At 42.7% G+C, this 27,038-nt stretch overlaps 1 protein-coding gene and 1 pseudogene across 1 annotated transcript in view; one reads left to right on the top strand and one right to left on the bottom strand.

Annotated features, from left to right (window-relative positions):
- The window catches only part of LOC128836163 (ras-like protein 2), a 33,675-nt pseudogene that overhangs the window by 6,452 nt on the left and 185 nt on the right, over window positions 1–27,038 (bottom strand).
- Window positions 8,680–27,038, top strand: part of PPM1A (protein phosphatase, Mg2+/Mn2+ dependent 1A) — a 55,321-nt gene continuing 36,962 nt past the window's right edge. Inside the window, exon 1 of the mRNA XM_054027932.1 lies at window positions 8,680–8,856. The gene's annotated coding sequence lies outside the window, so the exon portion shown is untranslated. The remainder of the gene's footprint in view (window positions 8,857–27,038) is intronic.

Here is a 27,038-nt window from a genome sequence, read left to right as displayed (position 1 = left end):
GAGAGCCTGGGGTCTTCGGCAGCAGCGGGCCCCCGCCGCCAAAGTGCCGCCGAAGACCCGGCACTTCGGCGGCGGGTCCCGGAGCGGAAGGACCCCCCGCTGCCGAACTGCCACCGAAGACCCGGAGTGGAAGAAGCTCCAGGGGCCTGGGCCCCGCAAGAGTTTTCCGGGGCCACCGGAGCGAGTGAAGGACCCCGCTCCAGGGGCCCCGAAAAACTCTTGTGGGGTCCCCTGTGGGGCCTGAGGCCTGGGGCAAATTGCCCCACTTGCCGCCCCCCTCCCCCCCCCCGGGTGGCCCTGACCAGTACCAGTTTGATGATCTACAGGAGGATTGACAAACTGCAGCTTGCAGCTGGTGATCCACAGTGGGATTGTCATTTTAGACTAGTGTGAAGGGATGAGGGGAGTATTAGTGGAGACTGGGAATGAGTATTTGTAGAGGAAGTATTGGCGGGTTCCCACTGGCTCCATAAGGATGTCAGCTAGAGTTGGAGGAAAGTGCTCCCTGTGCTGTGTTGCACCTGTTCAGTTCCCCTTTGACAATGATCCATTTTTCAAAGGATTCAAAAACCACAGGATTGTGCAACCCATACTTCTTGCTGGTGATTCACAGCTGGATTGCCAGCTTTGCACTTTCTGGTCCATGAGAGGGGTCGCTATCATAGAAAACCCTGCCATGAATCAGTGATCATAACCTGTGACCCACCCAAACCCTTTGGACCTGTTTCTTTGTTGTTGGGGCTGGGCATGCTTTCATGGCCTGTCCTTAGTCCAGTAGGGGCTGGATCTGGCCCTTCCCCCAGACTCAGGTAAGGGGGTTTTTCCTTCACGATTTTACACTTTGCTAGGTTTGCAATTAGGACAGCCTCCCGCAGGGATCAAAGGACGGTGGCAGCCTACTCTAGGTGGGCCTCCCTGTCTCAACTATAGATGACCACATCATCTAAATAAGCTCCAGCATGTGAGCTATGTGGTTCGAGGACTTAGTCTATGAGCTATTGGAACATCACTAGGATGCTCTGGAAGCCAAAGGGCACAGTCCTAAAGTGATACAAGCCAAACAGAGTGGCAAAATCAGTTCTCACATGATTCCAGTGTGAGTGGAATCTGCTAGTATCCTTTGGAAGCTCTAACATTATAATATACTGGACCTCACCCAGCCAGGCTAGTAATTTATCCACTTGGGGCATGGGCTAGGAATCAAATTTGGAGATAGCAATGATGTTTTTCAAATCTATACAGAACTATATAGCGCTAATCCAGTTTAGGGATCAGTACCACTGGGTTTCACCAGTTGTTTTGGGATTCTTCAATGACCCTAGTTCCAATGGCACAGAGCTCCTGTTTCACCACATCCTGCATTGTTTTGGAGAGTGGTTAAGGGTTCTCCCTGATATTTTGCCCTGGATCCATCTGGACATGGTGTTGAACATGATGAATTTGTCTTGGCTGTGATGAGCACACCATTGGGAAGGCATTCAATAGGTGTCTTATTTAGGCCCTTGGCTCCAGGTCTAGGTTCTCTCCCCAACTGCATGGGGTCAGGATCCAGGGAGGTGGATGCTTGGGGCCACAACTCTGGCTCAGAGGAATAAGGAGTGATAAACGAGCTTTCCTGCTCCTTCCAGGTTTCAGGAGGTTAATATGGTAGATCCTGTTGTCAGATCTCATAATTAACTAGCCATATGTGATGGATTACTTCATATGGTCCTTGTCATTTAGAGAGTAGCTATGTTATAAGCTCACTCCTGAGATTGCTGGGCACGAAGGAGGTTTTTTTTTGGTGAAGGTCCCTAGGGTCTTTGAGCCTCTCCTGGAGCGTTAATGTATACTGTACAACATTCTCTGTTCTAGGAGTTTGTTCCTCACACATCTCACGGATCAGATGAAGAAGACCCTGGGGTTGTCTGAATAGGGAAAATCCAGTAGATGACTGGGAAACCTCTCCAATAGACAATAAAAGGGGAGGGATCAGCTGATCCCAATGGCAGGGGTCCACAGCAATAAACTTTTTCAACATCCTTTTTAGGGTCTGATAAAACCATTCAACCAGATCTTCAGTTTGCAGATGACAGACATACATACACAGGATTTTTATTTTTAACAGATCATACACCTCCTTCAACAGATGAGATATGAAGTTGGTGCTTTGAATGGTGGTGATCGTCTTAGGTACCCCAACTCTGGAAAAGATCTTTAGCAGTTCTGTTGCAATAATCTTTGCATGTGGGGAGTGTAGCAGGATTGCCTCCAGATAGTTGGAGGCGTAATCACTATCACTAATATGTACTCTTTTCTAAGGGTCCAACTAGATCCATCCCTATTATTTCAAATGGGACACTTACTACAGGGAGTGGAGCTAGATGGGCTTTGCCCACCCCTTAAGGTCCTATGAGTTGGCAATCAGGACAGGAGCTGCAGAAGTCTTTGCCCTCTTGGTAAATCCTGATCCAATAGAAGTGGTCCAGAATCCTGGCCAGGGTATTCGCATGGCCACAGAAGGGAAAGCATGAGCCAGTCAGATAACCTCACGCTGATGAAGCCAGGGAACAAAGAGTTGCAATCAAGTTTCAACCGTCCGCCAGTCTTTCTCCAGATGGTACAGTTACTCTGCCTGGAGCTCAAACTGAGCGTACTGCTCTGCTTGATGTGGGCCTATTACACTGCTCTACAGCCAAAATGCTTCTGAAATAAATGTAGTCAAACGTTACTAATTCTGGGTCACTGAGAACGAAAATGATGCTTAAAATTGTTGATTGGCTCTAGTTTTCAAGATATGCTATTGGGTCAGTATATATGACCCTTGACTTGGGAATGGCAGAGGATAAGTGAGTTATAAAGGGAAGGGATCTCCATTTAAACCAGAAATGACTAAAATACATCTTTGACTGGATCTATGAATAAATCTATGACTGGGTTTGGACAGTACTTGCTTTTTAGGCAAAACAATGAATGATGCAATCTGAAGCTGGTATTGCGTCATACATGATATGAATTGCATCATGTTATTCCTAGAAGTCATGGATGATGCGATCATAACGAAGCTTACATCACTCTGCTGAACAAATTGCCCTATATCAGCTCTAGAAAACATACAGTGTCGTGCTCTCTTATTTGTCAGTGTTTGATTTTGCAAAGGGACACATTTCTGTTTAGCCAAAGTGAGCAGAGATGCCTTGTACTTGTGTGAACACTGCAGATAACTTCTGCTATGTTTGTGATGAAGTGACTTTTGCATCACAAAAGTGCAGTATAACCACTATGGTTAAGAAAGCCCATCACCTTTATTTTGGCTGCAAAATTGGAGATCAGGACAAGAGGTGAGCCCCACACATATGCTGCAACACTTGTGCAACAAATCTTCGCCAGTGGTTGAACAGGAAAAGGAAATCTATGCCTTTTGCAGTGCCAATGATTTGGAGAGAGCCAACAGATCATACCAGCAATTGTTACTTTTGCATGGTGCCTCCAGTTGGGAAAGGTGTGTCAAAGAAGAAAAAGTGGACTGTGCATTATCCAAACATTCCATCAGCTATAGGCCCAGTACCCCACGGAGAAGGATTGCCGGTTCCTGATGCATCAGAATCATTCTCACTTGAGTCAGATGAGTAAGAGGAAGAGGATGAAACTTCTGGTCCTGAACCATCAATGTCACAGGACCCACATTTTCTCCCATCCTCCTCCTCTGAACCACACCTCATAACACAAGGTGAACTGAATGACCTTGTCAGGGATTTGGAACTACCCAAGAGTAAGGCAGAGCTGTTGGGCTCCAGACTACAGCAGTGGAATCTCCTGGCAGGTGATGTTAGGGTTTCCATGTTCTGTAACCGTCAAAAGGATCTTGTCCCATTCTTCTTCATGGAAGGTGATCTTGTAGCCTGCAACAACATTGATGGTGTGATGGCAGCCCTCAACATCGTTCACGATCCAGATGAGTGGAGACTGTTCATTGATTCATCGAAGACAAGTCTTAAAGCTGTTTTACTGCATAATGGCAATGTTTTGCCATCAATTCCAGTTGGTCATGCAGTCCATATGAAGGAAACCTATGACACCATGAAACAACTTTTGAGGTGCATAAACTATGACCAACATCAGTGGCAGCTTTGTGGCGATTTGAAGGTTGTTGCTCTCTTGCTTGGTCTGCAGACTGGATACACAAAGTACTGCTGTTTTCTCTGTGAATGGGATAGTCGTGCAAGAGATTCCCACTACATCAAGAAAGATTGGCCACTCCGACAGTCATTGGAGCCTGGGAGGAAAAGTGTTCAGCATCCACCACTTGTTGGAAGATTTTGTTACCACCCTTACACATCAAGCTGGGTCTGATGAAGAACTTTGTCAAGGCCATTGACAAAACACAAGCAGCTTTCAAGTACCTCCGTGGAAAATTTCCAAGGTTAAGTTAAGCTAAGATAAAGGAAGGTGTCTTTGTTGGTCCTCAGATTCGTGAACTTCTTCGAGATGATGCATTTGACCATGCACTGCGTGGCAAGGAAAAGATGGCATGGAAAGCCTTCCAGTTAGTGGCAATAAATTTTATCGGAAACAACAAGGCAGACAACTACAGGTTGTTGGTGGAAAACTTCCTCAAGGCATACAAAAGCCTTGGTTGCAACATGTCACTAAAAATACATTTTTTGCACTCTCATCTAGATTTTTTTCCACCGAACTGCGGAGCAGTGAGCGACGAGCACGGCGAGTGATTTCACCAGGACATTGCAACAATGGAGAAACGCTTTCAGGGCAAATGGAGGCCATCAATGCTTGCAGACTATTGCTGGACAGTGACAAGAGATGCCCCATTTAATGAATACAAGAGACAAGCCAAGAAGCGCCGAGTAGACACTGAATAGGACTAAACTATGTACATAATAGTTTTTTGCCTTTTGTTTCATAATAAATTTTATTTATATAACCCTTTTGGTGATTTTTAAAGTGTTACATAACAGGACAGGTGAAATATTATCATGTAAAGCAACCATAAACACATGAAAAGACCTAGGTTTACAATTTATGATTAAAACTCTACTATCAACACAATATACATAGACATAAAATGTAAAAACTTAAATATCTTAGAAACAGTAGCCAATCAGTTGTTTTAATTGTCATATTTGAATTCAGCACATCAAAATACATAATAAATAGCACATTTTATCTCTGAAGCAGATGACTTCTCAAAAATTGTAGACCAGTGTTACCTCACCGTTGACCACTGAGAGCTGGTCATAGGCTCAGCTCAGGGTTTTGTCCTCCCTCTGATCCCTCATGAAGTCAGTCCCTCTAGTTATGATGCCCTCCCCTTTCAGGGTCCAATAGGAGGATCCAATATTGTTTCATTATTAGGGAGAACCTCTGTGGGAGATTCTGCTGGGCTGGACCCCCCCTCTTCAGGGTCCAGCTCCTCACCTATACCTACCAATATCCAGGCTCCACTTCCCAGAGTCTCCTCAGTTTACCCCTCTGGGGGCTTAAATTCTCCCAGTACCTCTGAGAAATGCTCCCAATCCCATCCCAAGATAATGGCATAGGCTAGTATTTGGGGGCAGCTCCACTACAAGGGACTTCATGTTTGCTGTCAATTGCATGTGAGCACTGGGATAAGGTTTCAAGTTCCCAAGAATACATTGTAGAAAGATGGTCCCAAACCTCATAGCCCTGAGGGAAACTAAGTCCCAAATCAGGGGTTGATCACGCCCAGAATCCACCAGGCTTGTCATCTCTGTCCCATTTATCCAAATAGGGATAGTTAGTTTAGCTAGGGTCTGCTTATGGGTTTGACTTTCCACCATCCACATCTGTCCATAATCACACTCCACATGTGGCCAAGAGCGAGACAAGTGTCCTGTGCACCCACACAAGAAGCAAACTCCCCCAGCTGGCATGCTGGGCTCTAGCCTTGGGCCTAATATTCAAGGTGACCCTTTCCTTTGTGACTTGTCTGCTCCCGCCCCCTGGTTTTCCTGAAGAAGAGATGGCGTAATCCTAGAAGCCTTTGTCTGTGCTGGGGTTTTCCACAGGGAACCAATCCAGGGCCCTGCGCCCTGCTGGGTCCCCTAGGGATTGGCACTTCTGTGCCCAACACTGGACCATCAGTCTGCAAATTGCCCCAACTAGGTTCTCCTTTGAATAGAGGGACCCTGTTGGCTTCAGGTGGTCTCTGGCATGACACATCCAAAGCCACTTCAGCAGCCAGGTAGTTTTTCATAAGCCAGACTACACTGGCTAGTGTCTCGGGACAGTGTCTGAGTACACAGTCTCTATCCCCAGCCAGGAGTAGGTGGGCAAAATGCTTCACCAAGATGAGTTTGGACACCTCGACTCCAGTCTGAGTCTCGGGCTTTAACCATTGCCATCACATGGGGCTGGGTTCTCAGTCATCCACTACAGAAAATGCTCTAGGTCCATGTAGCCATCGTCTTACCAAACCATACCCTTAGGCCTAGGTTGTTCAACAGTCCGGGTCAATCAGTCTTCCCACTTCTCCAGGGGTGGGAAGGTCATGCCTGCAGTCTGCACCATTTTGTCACTGATGTTTCTACACACTAGGGCACCCCGTAGGTCCTAAACTGGGTCCCAGCACTCCTTTAGGCCTCTGCTCTGCAGTGACCAAGGGTTTCAACACACCAGTCCAATCCCTGTGGCTGATCCCAGATAGTCCACCCCTTCCAGAATGCCTCCCTCTCTTCCCTCAGAATACTTCTGTAAAGCTGTGGGCCTAATTAGGTTCCCTAGCTAAGGTAAAGGTGCAGTTCCTTCCAATACAAGTTGGTTCAGTTGATTCATCCTCCCTCCAGGGTTGCTGTGCATCAATTGCCTGAGGAATCCTTGCCTTGATTCATCCCAAAATATTACCTGGGCTCCCATCATCTGCCTCCCTACAATATAGCTATTTGTAGCTATATACACACAGCTATAGAATATTTCACCCCTCTCCCATTGGACCCCCAGCCACCAGGAGAATCCAGGATGGGCTTCCCTCTTCCTCCAGTGTTGGGGTGAAGAGGTCGTGGGGGAGGAGGACCCCCCTCCATACAGGATGCAGCAGGGGCAGCTCTCAGACTCTATTTGGAGGGGTGCACTGTGTGGACAGGGGGGTTCTAGAGCTCCTGGAACCTCTGGAGGGCCCTGAAGAACTTGTGGAAGGACTCATCCATGTTGAGGCAGTACCCTCCGTGTAGAGGGATGCAATTCTCCTGGTCGAAGTCCAATGCCTCCTCTTTGGGCACCTGCTGCTGTAGGTCCAGGTTGGCCTCGTTGCCCACAAGGATCATGGGAAACTAATCCTGGTCTTTGATCTGCAGGGTTTGGGTGTGGAACTTGCTGATCTCATTGAAGCTGCTGTGGTCACTGATGGCATAAATGAGCAGGAACCCTTCCCTAGGCATATGTAATGCTTCTGCAGACCTCCAAACTCCCCATGCTCTGCCATGTCCAGGAAGTCTAGCTGGGTCGGGGTCCCATCAATGCTGCAAATCTTCATGTACAAGTCCTCAGTTGTGGGCTCATAGTCAGAGACAAAGTACAACTGGATGAACTCAGGACCTACTCTCCACACTAGTTGGAGCTGGATTTCTCCCTTTTAAGCTCCTCCCTGCAATTCTGACATCTCTCACATGAACCTCGGGCGGGTAGGGCCACCTGAGACCACATTAGTTTGTTAGCCCTGTTGGGGGGGATTGTATATTTTATCTCAGGGAGATGTAACTGTGAGCGGTGTGGGGAGTGGGAAGGCGTGCTTGTGTGCAGGGGTTGTTACTGGGAATGGTGTGCGTGTGTGGGTGCATGTATAATTGTTGTGTACCTTGCAGAGTACCTCCCCTGTGGGGATGGCGTATGTAGTGAGCAGGGAGTATATTTTGCTGTGTGGTACAGTGTCTTTTCCTCTCTGGGGACTGAGAAACGGTTTCCCCATGCATGTTACGCTCAGTCCCCAGCCACGGCCTCGGAGCAGGCGAGTATCTTGATCATATCAGTCTGAGCTGGTTAGATCCCCTGTACACCACACAGCAGCATAGGTCACCGATCCCCTTGGGGCTCTGTGTGTGTGTGTGTGTGTGAGGGTCCCTGTACAGTATCTCTCCCCCATTTCCCGCCTGAGAGCACGTGGGGGGTTCTGTGTCCTGGCTGGTGCCCCACACAGGCTAGTGCTGCTGTCTCTCCCCCCAGTGAGCTGGGCGGGTATACCGCCCATCCCCCCCCTCCTCAGCGTCTCTCTCTCCTCACACACACACACTACCCTCCCCGCCAGAACCCCGGGCAGCTCATGCGCAGTAGGGAGCCGGGAGGTGATGTAATAGCTCAACAGTCTGCTCCCCCTCCCCCCTTGCAGTTCTCCGAGCTCAACCAACATCCGGGCTCTTTACGCTGCGCCGGAGGCGGCGGCTGGACCAGCAGTACTCGCAGCTGTCCTGGGCCCAGGCTTGAGAGAGGAGGGAGGGAGCGCGCGCGCGCGCGCTGGCGAAGGGACGGCCGGGAGCGCGCGCGCCGCACACAGCGGGGTGGAAGGAGAGCGAGAGAGCGGCGGCTCGGGAGCGCGCGTGTGCCGCTCAGGGAGGGGAGCGGGGTCTGTGGCGCTGCGCGAGTCGGCGGCGGGCGGCGCTGGGCTCGAGGCAGGGCGAGAGCGAGCGGGGTGGGGGCGGGAGGAGGGGGGATGAGCTCTTGGTTCCCCCTGGCCAGAGAGCCGCTCTCCGCAGCTGCCTGTGAATGAACTGAAGCGAGGCCGCCGGCCCGCCGGCCCAGCCCCGCCGCGGATCCCTCCCTACGCCGGCCCCCTCGGAGCGCAGAGCGCGGCCCTGCCCTCCCTCCGCTCCCCGGAGAGCCGGTGCCTTTGGCCGCCGCCGCCGCGGGGTAAGTCAGTGCTGCTGCGCAGTGCGGGGCTCGAGTGGGGAGGCGGGCCAGGCGGGCCGAGCGGGAGGCGGCGGGGCGGAGTACGCTAGGGCGCTGAGGGCCGCGCCGCCGCCTGGGCCCCGGGGCCTGTAAACAAGCGGGGGCGGCCCGCGCGGGGTTACGGAGAGAGGCGGGAGGGGAGTGTGACTCCCCCTCCCCCCGGACCTGCCATCCCGGGCAGCAGCCAGCACCGCGGCGGTCTCCGCGAGCGAGTCTGCCCCTGCCTGGGATGCTGCACTCCAGGGGCCGAAGGTGACCAGGGGCTTGTCCGCAGGGGTCCAGCCCCGCATTACGGAGTAGGGAATAGCGGGGTGACAGCCCCCCTTCCGCTCCCCTGGGTGAGAGCGGCTCCGGGCCTGCTGCAAGTAACCATCCAGCAGCGCCCCTAGCCCGCCGAGCTCCATTAATAATGCTTATAAACACCCTCCACACACGCCGCCGCCAAAGCACTCGGGGCAGGGCACCATTAAGAAACACATCTATTTATAAAGCACCCCACCCCACCAAGGGTCGCTGCACAAACACTCCCAGATAGTGATTTCTTATTTTTATAGCAGCCGCCGCCTCCAGGCTCGCCTCCCTAGGCGAACCATCGAAACACATTTCAAGTTTGAATTACATATTAAGGTCCTTAAAAACCAATTTTGAGAACCAAAGCAAAGGTTACAGAGATGAAGCATGTGCTGTCAACATTTCCCATGTTAAGAGTGGGTGGGAGAGATTAGGCCCCTTGTAAAACTATTGCCCATTGACGTACTTGGTAATCTTGGCTGGTTTGGGTTTTTTAAATGTCAGAGATGTGGGCTGAGAATTTTTTTTTTTCTGCAGCTAACATGAACTGTACTAGCCAGAGATGTGTTTAGGATATGCTGGAAATTAATAGTTTTGAAAGAACTGATTTGATAAGCATTTTTTTGACATACATACTGGTGAACAATAAGGGCCCCTCAATTTTGCTGTCTTGCTTACCAGGGACTAGTTTTAGGGTTGGTGTGTCCTTTGACAAGTTAGAAAGCCTGTTGCTTGTTGAGTATCACTATTGTGATAACATTACGATTTAGGGCTCATTATTTCATACAAAGGAGTTATTCTTTGAAGTAGATACCTATCTTAAAAGGAAAGACATTGAGGGCAGTAAGGCTTCAAGTTCCACATGCCATTCACCAGTGATGAGGGGGCAGATTTCCCTGGCATGTGTGGGGCCTAAGTCATCAGTGTTTTCAGAATTTAAGCTTCCATTTATAAAATAATGTTTTATATCTTATGACTGTGAGAGAGGGCCTTCCAAATGTGGACCAGTGCAGTATTTTTTTGGGTCTTCAGAAAAATTGTTCCTGTGCTGCTGCTGCTCCAGACTTTGCCAAGCCTTTGTAATGTGAAACTAACAAGTTTCACTGCTGTTGAAACCTGGGGGAAGCAACTATCAAGAATTGTCAGTTTCACACAGTTCTTTCTGTGTCAGTTTCACATTCCTTCTCCTGCTTGGGAAAGTTATGAACAGCAGCAGAGGCAAGAACTGGAGAGCTCTTCAGAGGAAAGAGGAGTGAGAAAATTGGGGTTGGGGGAGATGTGAAGTACCAGACACCTTTCTTTAAGCTCCTGTTCCCTTCCAACAGTTGGGATGAGGCGGGGGGATAGGAGCTTCATATTTAGTATCAGATTCTTTCTGTCAGCATCCATAAAGATGGAACTCTTGAAGAAGGAAAAACATTTTGGTAGAAATTTCAGCATCCTTCCTTGCAGTAGGGTTTGGGCATCTCAAGTGTTTTGCCCCTGAATCTCTCTCGCTTTATGGGGTCTCCTCTCACCTGCCCCCTTTTATCCAAGTCCTAGTCTACACTCAGTTTTGCTGGCATAGCTAGTGGACGGGAAAAAATCAGACCCCTAGCCAACACAGTTGTGTTGGCAAAAGCCCCAGGGTAGATGCAGTTAGACTAGAAAAAAAAAGTCCTTTTCTTAATATAACTTTGGGGGGGGGAGAGTGAGAACACTTTTGCTGGTATAAGATGCTTCTGATATATAGCTATACTGGCAAACCCTTTCTAATGTAGACAAGGCCTAACTCTTGCTAATTACTTTCCAGAGGACTAAGCTTATCTGGTAAATTTTAGTTTTTCATGGTCGGTATTCAGTGCTTTTTTTCTTTTTTAAAAAGTGAATATATGGAAAACATAAAGTATTTACTGAACTTTCTATGGCAAGGTTTGTAGAGATGTTTCAGTGGAAAAACTCAGAGGAGGATGGAGATATCATGGGATTGGTGAGAGTTGGTTGAAGTTAACATGTCTGAACAGGCATTCACTTGATAGTTTGATGCAAATTCCATTACAAGCAGTATATTATACAAAGATTCGCCCCCCCCGGTGAAATCAAGCTGGTTGTTTCTTACCTAGAGTATAGTTTAAACACAGTTAAACTGAGTCACGTTCTTGCTGAGACCAGCCTTTTAATACCCCAAAATACTTTAATGGCCCCAAAATACTTCTTAAAGATTTCAGTTGGGTGTGGTTTAATTTGTAAACTTATGCAACTTATATGTTTTAGACTGCAGCTGTCAATAAAAGAGAGATCTTATTACACTTTGCCATTTTAGTGGAATTCAGATTAAGCATCTGCTTCCCAAAGATGAATTAAATATAAACTTTATGTAACTATAATAACCATGATTAATTATTTTGCAGTATTGTCAATGTCAAAATCAGGCCTATTCTAATGTCATAAGATTTTTTGAGTTTATCAACTCAGCAAAAATTGTGTAAGATTTGGGTAAAACAAAGGTGTGTCCATAACTTTTATTTAATTATTTTGTGACATTTTAAGTGCCTTCTAACATCTTGGGAAGTACAGTCTTATTACAACTGAATATACAGTATTTGTAACAAATGTTCATTCTTTTTATAAAATGAATCCGACTATTGTTTAATTCAGTGGTTTACTGCCCTAGGTTTTTATTTGTGGAAATTTGGGTTCAAATGCTATTTGGGTCACAAATGAGAATAAGTTTAGTTCCATCCTTGATCCTAGGGTCTGTTGATCCACACCATAAAAATGTTCACTTTGGCATGAGTTGCTGTTTTATAGAGACCAATCACTGGAATAACAAAGATGCCTTAGGTCAAGATGGTAGTGCTTTGGCAGAGCTGTGTAGGAAAGCTTGTGCAGCTCCTGCCATGTTGTGTGTGGCCCTGGCAATTTAGTCCAGGGTTCACTGAAATCATCATATCAGTGCTTTAAATGGAGGCGGTCAACTTGAAAGCTGGTTTATTTTTCATATGCAAAAGTCCCTCTGTTCTCTTGCAGATTTTTGTGGTTTTATGATCACATCTTCACATTTTTAAAAATGTTTTTCCTCCAACATCTTTCAGATATAATAATATTAGGTGTCAAAAATCTCACTTCTGTCAAGTTTAAGTTGTCTGTCCCTTCAGTAAAGTGCCCATCACTGTAGTAATTCCGGTGTACAAAGTGTAAAGCCTCTGTAAATGTAGTATAGTGCCTGAAAGGATGTTGGTGACTGAGAATGTTTGTTGGGCTGTAGGTCCATGAAATGCAGTCCAACAAGTGTTGCTGTATTTCATGATACCTAGACAATGCGTGTCTCGGCTGCATAGGGAGATTGTCTTTCCATGGCTTCTCTGAGTAACGTTGTGGTATAGGTAGGAGGGGATTTCATAAGCATTCAAGATAAGGGGGTAAATTCTTGAAATCATAAGACTAGCAAGAACATTTAGAAGGAGGGGGAACCAAAATGCAGGGAAGGGTGAGAAGTGCTATTGGACAACTGTACTGCCCAGTTGGAAGAATCTCTGCCCTAAATAGCATACAGTCCAAAAATAATTCTAAAATTTCTCATCCAGTAAACTGGCAATGTAGATCGCTGTTTTGGCAGATATTTGTAACTTATTTAACATGTATTTTATCAGGTCCGTTATTGTTCTTTTACAGTTGTTGGTGTATAGAAACTAGTTATTCCAACATGTATTAGTGTTTTATGAGGTCTTCGTTAAAAAGGATGTTTTCTGCCTTGTTTTTTGGTTGATATATCAACAATACTTTTTAACGGGTATTTAAATTGATTGTTGAAATCTTCAGTGGAAAATGACTATATAAGTTCTCTCTAGTAGTATTCAAGGAAAACTCAGGTTTTGTAAAAATAGTTTTACCAAAACTAAACTTGGAGTCAAATTTGACCAAAAACGATAGAAGTATTTTCTAGAAAAATGAGAGAATAATAAATCTAATGAAAGTTTTTAATCATAAATACTCCTGTGTGCTTACAATAAACATTTCAGTGGGGCCACTGGACGATCAAGATGATAAAGGAGCAATCAAGGACGATAGGGCCATTGCGGAGAAACTAAATGAATTCTTTGCATTGGTCTTCACGATTGAGGATGCGAGGGAGATTCCCAAACCTGAGCCATTCTTTTTAGGTGACAAATTTGAGGAACTGTCCCAGATTAAGGTGTCATTACAGGAGGTTTTTGAACAGATTGATAAACTAAACAGTAATAAGACACCAGCACTAGATGGTATACATCCAAGAGTTCTGAAGGAATTCAAATATGAAATTGCAGGACTACTAACTGTAGTCTGTAACCTATCATTTAAATTTGCTTTTGTACCAAATGACTGGAGGATAGCTAATGTGATGCCAATTTTTAAAAAGTGCTCCAGAGGTGACCCTGGCAATTACAGGCTGGTAAACCTGACTTCAGTATTGGGCTAACTGGTTGAAACTATAGTAAAGAACAAAATTGTCAGACAGGTAGATGGACATAATTTGTTGGGGAATAAACATGGTTTTTGTAAAGGAAAATTATGCCTCGCTAATCTACTAGAATTCTTTGAAGGGGTCAACAAGCATGTGGACAAGGGGGATCCAGTGGATATAGTGTATTTAGATTTTCAGAAAGCCTTTGACAAGTTTCCTCAGCAAAGGCTCTTAAGCAAAGTACGCAGTCATGGCATGAGAGGGATGGTGCTCTCATAGATTGGTAACTGGTTAAAAGATAGGAAACACAGGGTAGGAATAAATAGTCAGTTTTCAGAATGGAGAGAGGTGAATAGTGGTGTCCCCTAGGAGTCTGTACTGGGCCCAGTCCTTTTCAACATATTCATAAGTGATCTGGAAAAAGGGGTAAACAGTGAGGTGGCAAAATTTGCAGATGCTACAAAACTACTCAAGATAGTTAAGTCCCAGGCAGACTGCAAAGAGCTACAAAAGGATCTCTCAGAACTGGGTGACGGGGCAACAAAATGGCAGATGAAATTCAGTGTTGATAAATGCAAGGTAATGCACATTGGAAAACATCCCAACTATCCATATAAAATGATGGGGTCTAAATTAGCTGTTACCATTCAAGAAAGAGATCTTGGAGTCATCGTGGATAGTTCTCTGAAAACATCCACTCAGTGTGCAGCAGCAGTCAAAAAAGCAAACAGAATGTTGGGAATCATTAAGAAAGGGGTAGATAATAAGACAGAAAATATCATAATGGCTCTATATAAATCCATGGTACACCCACATCTTGACTACTGCGTGCAGATGTGATTGCCCTGTCTCGAAAAAGATATATTGGAATTGGAAAAGGTTCAGAAAAGGGCAACAAAAGTGATTATGGATATGGAATGGGTGCCATATGAGGAGAGATTAATAAGACTGGGACTCTTCAGCTTGGAAAAAAGACGACTGGTATGGAGAAAGTAAAGAAGGAAGTGTTATTTACTCCTAGTAACACAAGAACTAGGGGTCACCAAATTAAATTAATAGGCAGCAGGTTTAAAACAAAAGGAAGTATTTTTTTCACACAACGCACAGTCAACCTGTGGAACTCCTTGCCAGAAGAAGTTGTCAAGACCAAGTCTATAACAGGGTTCAAGAAAGAACTAGATAAATTCATGGAGGATAGGTCCATCAATAGCTTTTAGCCAGGATGGGCAGGGATGGTGTCCCTAGCCTATGTTTTCCAGAAGCTGGGTATGGGCGACGGGATGGATTGCTTGATGATTCTCTGTTCTGTTCATTCCCTCTGGGGCACCTGGCATTGGCCACTGTCAGAAGACAGGATACTGGGCTAGATGGACCTTTGATCTGACCCAGGATGGCCATCCTTATGTTCCTTATGGTTTTAGTAATGAAAGAGTATCTGAAAATGAAATTTGAATCAGATCTTAATAGAAACAAAAGGAACACTTGCATCTGAAGAAGTGAGGTTCTTACCCACGAAAGCTTATGCTCCCAGTACTTCTGTTAGTCTCAAAGGTGCCACAGGACCCTCTGTTGCTTTTTACAGATTCAGACTAACACGGCTACCCCTCTGATAAAAGGAACACTGCTAGTCTAGTTTTAGTGTTGGAGTTTAGAGAAATGCCAAAAGTATGCAAATATAGTGAAAAGTAAATTTGACACTTAATTCTCTGTTTTAATAATTAAAGATGTTTACAATATCGGTAAGGAGGTCTTGATTTCTAAAAATGAATTTTAACCTTTTAAAATAATGTAGTGTTCATTTCAAAACCCAGGAAATTCAAAAGTAAAGTGTCATTATGTTCTGATAAGCAATTATGGCCTCCGTCCAGCAAAGCAGGTAAGCATGTGCTTAACTTTAATCATGTGAGAAATCCTGTTGACTTCTGTTGGATTATTCACATTTACAAAGTTAATTATGTGCTTAAGTGCTTTACTGTATTGGGACCTAGAAGATGACATATGTATGCTTCCATGTTTGTGTCTTAGTGACTTCTGTTTCAGAAAGGAAAGATGGCCTTTTTATTAACTTGCTGACCCTGCAAATTCAACCTGGAATCTGTAGGTCAAACTGTGTCTTTCTGCCACATGAATCATGACTAATAATCTTCATAGAGCTTAGTTAATATATCTGTATACTTGTGAAACTGAAAAGAAACTAGCTCACATTTCTGTAGCTGAATTAGCTGTACAGTGCTAACAGGAGTGAAAAGTAAGTGGACTCTGAATATGTACAAGAAGTTTATAACTACATTTTTGTGTTCATTCTTGTAGACCTTAGTGTTCTGGGCACAAGCTGCAGAAATGAGCTCTCAAGTCTGCCTTTTACCTGCTGGACTAGTATCTAGCATTTAGAGTATACAACACTGTTCTCAGAAGGTGTTATTCTTGACGATATGGAGTAAAAAAAAAAAGTTAGAATTTTCTGAAGTCGCTATTTTAAATTTAGTTAATGTAAAGTCTAAAGATGTAAACAAAGTTTAAAGGTGAACTGTAAAGGTTTTTTAAAAGGCTTTTGGGGGTAACTTTTCTGATTTACAGAGGAGGCCTGAAAAATATTTTTTAATGGTTTTCTTTATGCTTGTCTTTTTACTTTAGAAATATGAGGAACAGTTCATTCTTCCCCAGTTTTGCCAGCTGGATTGTGGGTGTCAGAGATTTTGGGACATATATATTACACTCACACATTAATTGAACAGAACAGGGGTCAGGAATCTTTAACAAAAATGTTATTTCTCCAAAAGAGTAGTCATTGCACTTAAACAGTCTTCACCTCTCAGTTGCTGAACTTTCACTCCTAGTTCTTGTGTTGTCTTCCAGGTTAGACGTGCCCTGAATTTCTAATGTAAAAACAAGCAGAAAGAATATAATGAAAGCCTTCTTTAGACATTATAACAAAGCAAAAAAGGCCGCACATCCAATTATTTTTCTTCTGTCGGTCACCTTTAAAAAGGTTTTTGTTAGTTTTTTACATCAAGATTGAATTTGTTAGTTTTTTACATCAAGATTGTTACATCTCAGAGGTTTGCCAGTAAGGCTTTCCCAAGATCCGTAGCTCACTGATGACATCTTCAGTGCCATAACAATGTCATAGCAAAACAATATGCTCTACTGCTCCAAATATGTGTTTGAAGGTTAAAAAGCAAGGTTATGAATTGAAAATCCTTAGGCTTTGTTATGAAAGTACAGTAGAACCTCAGAGTTATGAACCCCTTGGGAATGGAGGTTGTTTGTAATTCTGAACAAAATGTTATGGTGGTTCTTTCAAAAGTTTACAATTGAACATTGACTTAATACAGCTTTGAAACTTTACTATGCAGAAGAAAAATAATGCTTTCTCTTTATTTTTTAGTAGTTTACGTTTAACACAGTATTGTACTTCTTTTTTTTTTTTTTTTTTTTTTTTTTTTTTTTAATATCTCTGCTGCTGCCTGACTGCATACTTCTGGTTCCGAAATAGGTGTGTGGTTAACTGGTCAGTTAGTAACTCTGGTGTTCCTAACTCTGAAGTCGTACTGTAACTTCAGCTCACCTGTGGAAGTGTTTGTAAGCTTGAGACTTAAAAAACAAGTCCTAAATGGTGATATTTAAGTTAAATACTTAATCAGTTTTTTCAAGTGGGAATGGGGCTTCTCTGTGAATCCACTCTTCCCGATTTTTATCCCACTGCCACTTTCCTAATGGTTCCACTTCAGATGTCCAAACCTGGAACTGGACAGAAACCAAAGGGGAGTCCTGTCAACATTATCACTCAACTGAAAATGCCACTGTTCAGCTATTCAGTGTTCTTTATTGCACTACCATTAGGCCAAATGACCCAATGCCTATTACAGAATAATTATTGTAAACATTTATATATAAAATAATCAAAGTAGTTGTTACTGCATCAGGAAAAGTTACCTAAAAGCAGAAAACGTTGTACTCATATAGAAGTCTGGATCAAATTGTGGAAGGGGGAGGAGGCAGTGGTTGCACTATCCTCTAATTCTGATTATAATCCCAAAGTAACTGTTAATTCTGTTAGTGATAGAGTTAAATGTTGACAACTGAATTTTCTTCATTTGGCCTCATTGTCAATATGCTACTGAAAGTAATAGAGCACAGTTCACACCTGGTGATGTTTCAGTCTATCTCTGCGGAATCTGGAAGATAGCATTACATCTGTCAGATTCAGGTGATCTTTGCAGCCATAAAGGCTAGAAATAGTTTTCATTGTAATGAAAGATTAAATTCTTCAGAAACTGATAAGGCCACCAACAAGAGTAGTTACTAATCAATAATTGTGGGGTGGGGAGTGTTGAATGTTGTCTGTACACAACTCGTATATGTGGGATATTCTCTGGCCTCTCTCCCCCCCATGCATGATCATCTTGTAGGTTATCCCTCTCAGATGCTATTGCTCCTCTTGGTGGCGCCTTATTTGGATCCTGTACCCTATCATCGCGCTGATCTGCGTGAAGGGGTTCATCTGGTATGTGAATGAGAAGTGCATTCATAATATACACAACTTGATTGAGCAGGAAGTTCAGCCCCATGTATAAAGAAATCAGTCCCTCTGGTCATTGTCATACTTTTAATTTTGAAAAAGTAGGACAAAGGTAGACTGAATTACATCACTTAATAATGCTAGGGATGTATATTTAGTCAACTGAGAATCACTGTGGTTATACCTTTTTAAATGTCTGCAAGAAGAAACAGATTTATAATCCACAGATGAGATTTCAGAGGGCACAGCGAATTGTACTTCAAACAAAATATTTTTTACCCTATATTTTATTTCAGAATTCCTTCTTGTTCTGAGACCTCTTTGGTTCAAAAGACTTCTTAGGCTGTATTTGCAGTTCCCCCAGAAGTTGAGGGTGAGACAGTTAGCTTATAATTGAAACCTGACAAACTGTCTACTGATTATGTCAGTGCTGCAATGTTTACTTACACATGTGTAACACAAAACTGTTCAATGTGGTGTTCTAGTATGATTTGATCACATTTTATTGCATATGCCAATTACATTTGCAAAAAAAATTACATTAAAAAGACAGATGAAAGATGAAGGAAAGGGATATCGCCTCCAAGAAAATTTATTAATGGTAATAGGCACACATTTGTTGCATTTTTTTGTTTTGTTTAAGCTAGTCACATGACATCTCCTGCCTACCCCATCTACTCCCCACATACAGCTTCTCTGCTACTGAACTTGCATCCTTTCCACCCAATATTTTGCTCCTTCCTGCAACATTAAAGGGAGAGGACAGTCATAAGGTTAGTGAGAAATAATAGATGACTTCGTTGTTTTTTTGTAAGCATCAAGGGAGATGAGGGACTTCTGAAAGAGTTAAATGAGTCAGCAGCTGAGGAAGGGTTTTTCACGTGTAACCCTTGATGTGGCTGTAAAGAAATAGACAATTGGGGTCCAGAGGCTGGCACCATTAGCAGAATGGGTAGAGGTGTAGTCTGATAGACCCATTGTTAGAACTTGGCACAGATAATAACAGTAAATTCCGCTGATTAGAGTTCTTACAGATTGTATCTCTTGAGTCCTCTTACATTATATGGCTAATGTTCAGAGGCTGTTTTTTGCTGGAAACGTGCTTCATCAGTATTTGAGGCACTTTGATACCGTACAGATGAATATCATATATAAGTACCATATAAATAAGTTCTGTTGGTACCAGGTGCTTGGGCCCATATCAAGATATTACCCACCCTAACTTTTCTTTAAACAGTGAGGACAAGGGAAAATTGAATGAAAGCATAATTTAAACCGTGCAACAAACCACTTATTTCACAGAAGGTCCTCCACAGTACAGAAAGCTTTTGTATTGCAAGATAGCAGAACCCATTAAGGTTACTGTTGTTCACATCCATGCTAAAACCAAGCCATATTTTAGCCATGTCATATTGTAACTGGGACCAACAACATGGCAAATTTCTGAACCTCCACCAATAAATGAGCGACTGGGAGGAGTATTTAACCTTCTTTAAGGTAAAGTTTTATAAGGGAGGCTGTATTATTGCTCTTAGCATTCTTAACTTCCAGCCATACCCAACTCGGAGGCTATTTCTTCCGCAAATAGTGTCTTACTCCAAATGCCAGTGTAACTTAAGACTATTTAACTGAAATGTTGAGGAGCACAGGTCAGCAGGAGCTAGATCTCTAAAAAGATCCATAGGAAAATTCTTTTGTATATCAGCCAGGAAATAAAACTACAGTTATATTTTGAAAAGAGGATCTATAAAAATACATATGGGACCCTATGTTTCTCTCAGTTAATTCTGTATCAAATTAGATAAGTTCATAAATAAATAAAAATGTGTTTTTTCTAACTGCCTGTGCTGCAAACCTAGCCAAGGATGTGAAAATTAATCTATGTACTTCTGGCTTGTGCACCGATAATAAAGCTACTTTGAATTAGAACTTGGCTAACAACTCTGAATGAGCCAGAAAAGACTCCAGCTCACTTTCCCATAGAGTAAAAAGTAGACAAAACTTGTTGTCAGCAGAGTAAGCACATAGACTCTGAATGTGCACAGGGAACAGATTTGTGGAGTGTGAAACTTTTTTCATCACTTTTATAATTGCTTCACTTGGGGAGGAGGGGAGACTGCATCCTTCCTTCTTCTGAATAAGGTTTGCATGAAAAACAGCTTTAAAAGAAAAAATAAATAAAAAAAACAAAGTTTCTACTGTTTTAAAATAAAAATGGAAGAGTCAGGGTGGCGTGGTCCTTAAGAAGGTGGCTGAAGAACTGAAATCTGCCATTTCCAACAAGGAAAACCAAGACATTGTTTCCTTAATAGTCTTTTGACTCAATACTTACTGTTGAAATTCAAGAAGCTAGCACTGCAGGGATGGAAAATATATAAGCAGAAGAAGAATTATCTTCTGGTTAGGATGCGGTATCTATGGTCAATTCTTGGGCTTCGTCACAGGCTTCATGTGGGGCTTTGGACAAATCACTTCGGCCAGGTCTTTGGTAAGAGCCCTTTGCCTGCATAGCTATACCTGTATACTATTCCAGCAAAGAGCTTGTAGTGTGAATGCAGTTTATTGTGGCAAAACTGCACTTGTGCTGGTATAGCTCATTCTGTACCACCCCTATGCTCCCTCTTTATCTGTCTTGTCTACTTTAGATCGTAAGCTCTTTATGGCATGTTCTGTCTTTTACTACAATGCCTAGGATAATAGGGCCCTGATTTTGGTTATAGCTAGAAGGTGCTACCATAATGCTTCTAATTATTCCCATATCTACATCTAAGAAGGGTGTATTCTTCATTTCAATTTCTAATATTTTTGAAAGAGTAAGAAAAACATAAGGAAACTAACCAGCAAAGTGATACAGCATTATAAAGTAAGACAAGTCAGTTTGGTAATGTTTGAAAATTTAACAAGTGTGCAACAAGTGCTTTCATGCTTTCTCCCATGCTGCCCCCTGTGAATATCCACAAAGCAACCTCATCATGCTTCAAAACCCTCCTTAAAACTCTCCTTTTCTGTGATGCCTACAAAAATTTGCCAAGAGTTAGGCTGCTAGTGAGCCAAAACCACTGACAATCATGCAGACCAGTATTGTCTCATTGTTTCCTTATATTATCCCTATCTGTCTGTCTGTTCTCCTGTAATTTTGTTCTGTTTGTACAGCACCTAACAAAATGGGGTCCTGGTTCATGACTAGGTCTCCTAGGTATTACAGTGATACAAATAGTAACTAATAATATCCTCTCCTAAAGTCAACAGAGCAGTTGCTTGTCTGACCAAGGTTATAGTGATCTCAGAAGGAGACAGTTACTTTCTGCTATTGAACAGCTAGTAAAATGAAACCAACTTCACAAAGTAATGTTGAGATTACATCATCCTGTCTTCAAAATGCTGCAATAACTACTTGCTTTGCTTGGGTAACACTGCTCTGACAGGATGTATTACAGATTTCCATGTCTAAGGCATCTTTTAAGAAAGTCAGATCAGCTGTATTTTTTCATTGAGTGCTGATCTGTGCATTAATGTAGAAGCAGCATTTGTTGTCTATATGGAAAATAAATCACCACTTGCAACAAATTTTCTTCTGCGATTTTTACTAAGAAATGTCTGTCATTCTCTAAACCCCAGAAGAGATTCCTAAGATTTCGGAGGATCAGACCATTCTTTTGTGGCTCCTATAACCAAAACAAGTAGAAAAGAGCTACTCGCACAGAAAAGCAATTAAGATAAAACACAGCTCATCTCCTAATAGAATGGCTATCAAATCTCCCTCAAAGGTCACTTCTGGAGTAGAAAGGGGAGAATGGGGGGGGGGGGGTGTCCTTTGACCAGACAAGAAAATATCCTGTGGTCCATACTGTTGATCTGAGCTCAGAATTCATTTTTATCAAAGGAATGATGATCTAGAGCTGCCTACTCTGGTAGATTTGACTGTGATATTTTAATCTTCACACTGTTAGGTAAATAGCCACATGCACTTGTTAATTACTGTGTGAAACAAAATAACTTGCTCAGTTGGAGGGCAGGGGAAGAAAAAACGTTTATTTTCATATATGATTTAAATGGATCAGGAAGTATTTCATGTGTTTTTATACCCTTTTCTTTCAGTGTAGTAATCATAAGCTTGCCTCTTCAGGTGATGAATTCTATCCTTTCTCAATTCCTGTTTCTATTGGCTTTTTGTTTTGCCCTATCCTTTATTCACTTTCCTGTTCTTGATCATGCTTTTTCCATGCCTAATCCTGATTCCTATGAACTTTGTTCTCTGACTACTTTGTTATTCCCACAGCACTTTCTTCATTCCTCTGCTTTCCTGTCCATCTTCCCACCTCTTCCCATTCTTCCTGCCACAGATCCTTCTGGTTCCAGCATTTCATCCCTTTCCCTATTAGAGGGGCATCATCACAAACATTTTGCTGATTTGAATATCAGTAGAAAGGAAAAGAATATTGCTACGTGATCACCTGTTTACACTCTGACTGGTCATCATAGCCAAGCTGATGCTGAAAATGAAAACCAGCTCCTTGTTTGTTTCCCTGTAAATGCCACAGAAAAGTAGAAGAAACAAATGATTTGCTTGTCCCACTTGTTACTTCGTGGGATATATTCTCTGGCTTATATAAGTGATTTGCAGCACATACTACTGTTCAGGGTAGAGACGATAGGACTAATCATGTATGCACACTCCAACACTGGGCATAATTCCACTTGGTGACATTTTCAAGGAAACTGGCATGAGGACAGTTTGAGTTTAAGCATTGAGTCAGAGATGTCAGTCAGCACCTGGAACTTAAGTGCAGCTCAGATAAGAAGCTTGTCCTAAAGAGAGGAACAGAACTCAATGTTTAAAAAGACTAATTAAATACAATTTCCTGTTTGGACAACCAGATAGGAGTTTCAGGTTTTCTTCGGACATGACTTAAACTCTTAGCCTGTGACTGAATTTCTTCAGACAAATGGGCCTCCTCTGACAGGACTACATGGATATAAATCAGTAAGGGATACTCAGTAGAATTTGTAAGAATGCCTTATGGCTTCATATGTATCCCCTATATCAACTGATAGACCAAAGAGCAATACAATCGATTTCTTGTCTTGTGGATCAGGAGGCAATAGAGCTTTGTTCTTTGCTTGACTGGCAAGATTTAGGGGAACACATGATGGTACAAAGGAATTTTATGAATTCTTCTGAGGTATTCATGGCTGTCCATAGTCCAAATTAGTAACAACCCTGTTTTTCTGTGCCAGTTTATTTTGTACAGCACCATTTCATCCTGTGTTAGGTCGTCACCACACTGGTTGGCACCATGGCTTGTTAGATATTTTGCTGGCTTTTCTAGCCTTTTGTAATATTCTCTGCAGTTCCGTGTGCTGCCTGCACATTGCAACTTGAATTTTGTACACCTTTTTTCAGTTGTAGGATATTGTCCTCTCAGTTGACTTTTAGGAAGGAAGGAAACTCAGTATTTCAGTCATGGCTTATGGATGAGCGCAATAGCTTCATCTTCTGCCTTGGAGAATACCAGCATATTCATGCAGTTCAGGTCTTTGTCAAAATGTTGCCCCATAATTGTTATATTTTGTATAAAGCACCTCAAATCCTTCCTGGAATGACTAACATGAGACAGGGCTCCATTTCTGCAGGAAGCTTCTTCATGAAGAAGGCCCTAAATGGAAGTTAGAGGCTGAGATGGTGACAAGGGAAGCTCCATCCTAGTTAGAATTAGAACTTAGTTCTATAGACACTTGCAAAATACACATTTTTGAGTCTGTCATCTATTTATGGCAATATATTCTCAATTTATCCTCTTTGTCAATAAATGCGGCATTTATGTAGCAAGAACATTGCAAAGAAATGTTTTGGAACTAAATAGCTTCCAAGGAAAAATTGTGCAAGTTTCACATTTCCATTGGTCTCAGGGCAGTGGCACCTTCCTTGTGTTCAAAGCTTGCCAAAATAAATTGGACATTAGAAGAGTCCTGATCTACATAACCAGAGTGCACTACTTCTTTCCTAATTGTAGGAGAAGTAGCAGGGATCCATCAGTCTTCATTAGTAATTTTGGATACTATGATATGATCGTGTTGACCATCTCGAGGTAGGCAGGAAAGAGGTTAATACTCAGTGACTCACAAGGACTCCTCGTTTTTTTTGCTGATACAGACTAACACGGCTACCACTGAAACCTGTCAGAGAGGACTGCATTTTCTGGCTGACAGTGCAGGGTAGCAAGGCTGGGTCAAGGGTGGAGAAATAATCCTGCAAGCAACTATATAAGAGCATTGTGATGTGGAGACTCAGGGAGGAATCACATCTAGGAAAGTGACTGAAGAGAAAGGATGGTCTTTTCTCTGGAACTTGACTGAATTGAGTCATGTTTTGAACTTACTTTGAAGTAAGCCATACTATGCTTTTGCTTAGCACTTTGGCAGATGGAAGCCTTCTTGTATTTTTTTCTTTTTAAAGATTAGGGTGGATTAAAAATAGACTTTTTTTTTTTTTTTTTACGTAAGCCCTCACCCCCTGAATTTTTAAAATTTATATTAAATACAGGTTTATGTAAAAATAAATTTAAATTTAAAATTGAAATTGACAACTTATATTAAGGCCTAAACTACTTATAATACATTTGTCATTTAAGTTAAATATAAAAAATATTAAGCAATAAATGTTTTTTGCAAGTGCTAAATCAGCTTTAGACAGCAGTAGCCACTTCCACAGGTGCAGAGAAAATATTTACTTCATTCCAATGATTAGTCTGTTCAAAGTTGAGAAATCAATTTGGGGTTGAAAAAGCAGGAAAACTTTTCTTCTTCTAATCTATGAATAAAAACGAGGTGTGATGGTGAAATCTACTAGTTCTGAAAACTTGAATGACATGGTGACCAGAAACAATCAGTTCAATTCACTGACTGCAGATAATGCTTCCTTTGTTTAATAAAACCGTTTTAAATGCATGATGTTTAGATAAACTTTTTTATGTATCCATCATTTTAAGATCTATTAATACAAAAAATTAAATACTATGTTTGAATTTTCAATTGAATTTGGATTTCTGAATAGATTGACACATAAGTCATAAATTAAGATTAATCATTATGTAATAAATAATCATTCACCATTTTTGTAACATAAAAAATGTAAAAATCGAGACTGAATAAAGGTAAATTAAGCTATATAATTTCTTAAATATGTATAGACGTGTATCCTCCTGGTTAGCAAAAAAGGAGCACCAAATTTAATGTAAAGGCTATATTTAGTTGCAAATCAACATGTTTTAATGGTTACCAACTAATGAGAATCAAGTTTTCTTTAGGAAAATAACCAAAAAGTACAAAAGCAAAACATGATTAAACTGATTATTTAAATTAAGATTTCCTGCTGACTGACAAATCATGATTAAAATGAATTATATACATTATTTTGATTTAAATCAATCTATCCTGTGTAGGAATTTTTTTTTCAATAAAGCATATTGCAAAGAGATTTAAATTCTTCTTTGAGTGCTATCCCTGTAGCAGGTATCTGTGCGTCCTGGTGCCATCGATTGGCGATTTATGGTGGCAGTGTCCGCACAAGTCACACATGCGCGTAGGCATATCGCAGTGCCATTGGTGTCACGTCTAGCGCACGCACAGCCCAAACCCTCCAGTTCCTTCTCAGCCGTCCTCTGCTGCAGACAGAGCTTGGGGCAGCGCTTGTTACTCTTGCCAAACCTTTTAAAAAAAATTGTAGTTTAAATATTTAATCTTTTAAAAGTTCTAATTAGTTTTAGTTAGTGTTAGTGATCATTTTAGGGGGAGGTGGGAGAGTTTACTTTTCCAGTTTACTCTCCCCGCACCGGGGTTGGTTAACTGTCAGAGATGCCTGGTTCCCCAGGCTTTAAGTGATGCAACTCTTGTTGCAAAGTAATGCCCGTTTCTGACAGACACTCTGTGTGTGTCCAGTGTCTTAGGGAGATGCATATCCTGCATAAGTGCACCCATTGCAGTAATCTGAAAGCGAGAGCCCGGCGTGACTGAGATCTCCACTTGAAAATGATACTGATGGAAAAATCTCTCCAACCAGAGCCAGACCAATGGACCTTCTCTCTGGGCACCCGACATGTAGAGACAGGAGACCTGCCTTCCTCTAAAAGATGGAGGAAGAGGGCACAGAAAGCACCACAGAAACATAGGCTGTCTCCTGCAGGTCGCTACCCTTGATGCCAACACATGCTCGGGTGAGCACCTATATACTCCAGGCACCTCTGGCACCGCCGAGTCCTGAGTGAAGGAGATAGTCGAGGCACAGATGGCAACACGCCTCCTCCAAGGCACTGAATTCACCCGTAAGGGACCCGGTACTGAGCATCTCCTCAAGCACCGTACCTCCACCCTGGCACTGGCATCAGCTGAGAAAACCAAGTTGGCACTGACCACGCTGACTAAATCAACACCACATCTTGACGGCACCGACATCCAAACTGACACAGAATTTACTGCAACAGTGTGGCTTGGCTGTGTCAATGGCACTGCAGTCCCCACTACTTGGTACTGAGGGCTCTCCTGTAAGTTATAGAGGAGATTCCCATACTTCTCATGGCACAGTACACTTATCCAGTGATAGTGCATGGTTCCTGCACATCATCATTTTCTTGCTGCACCACTCATCACTGAAAGACCAGCGACCACCCTGGAGCCAGATAGGTCCCAAATACCCTTATAACCAGCCAGCTCAACTGTGATACGCTCCACCGTCGATGTATCCGCCGATGGCCTTCCCAATGCAATGGGCATATTGGGAACCCTGGGCAATTTATCGGGGACCCCACACCAGGCCACCCATGGCTCATAGAGGTGAGCTGAGGTCTAATCCCATGTCTTCCACCCTGCAGCCAACGGAAGCTCAGGACGTTGGGGATGACACAGAAACAG

The sequence above is a fragment of the Malaclemys terrapin genome, chromosome 4, assembly GCF_027887155.1.
Source record: "Malaclemys terrapin pileata isolate rMalTer1 chromosome 4, rMalTer1.hap1, whole genome shotgun sequence".
NCBI lineage: Eukaryota > Metazoa > Chordata > Testudines > Emydidae > Malaclemys > Malaclemys terrapin.
The sequence above is the reverse complement of the archived record's forward strand: the minus strand, read 5'-3'. Positions and strand labels throughout refer to the sequence as shown.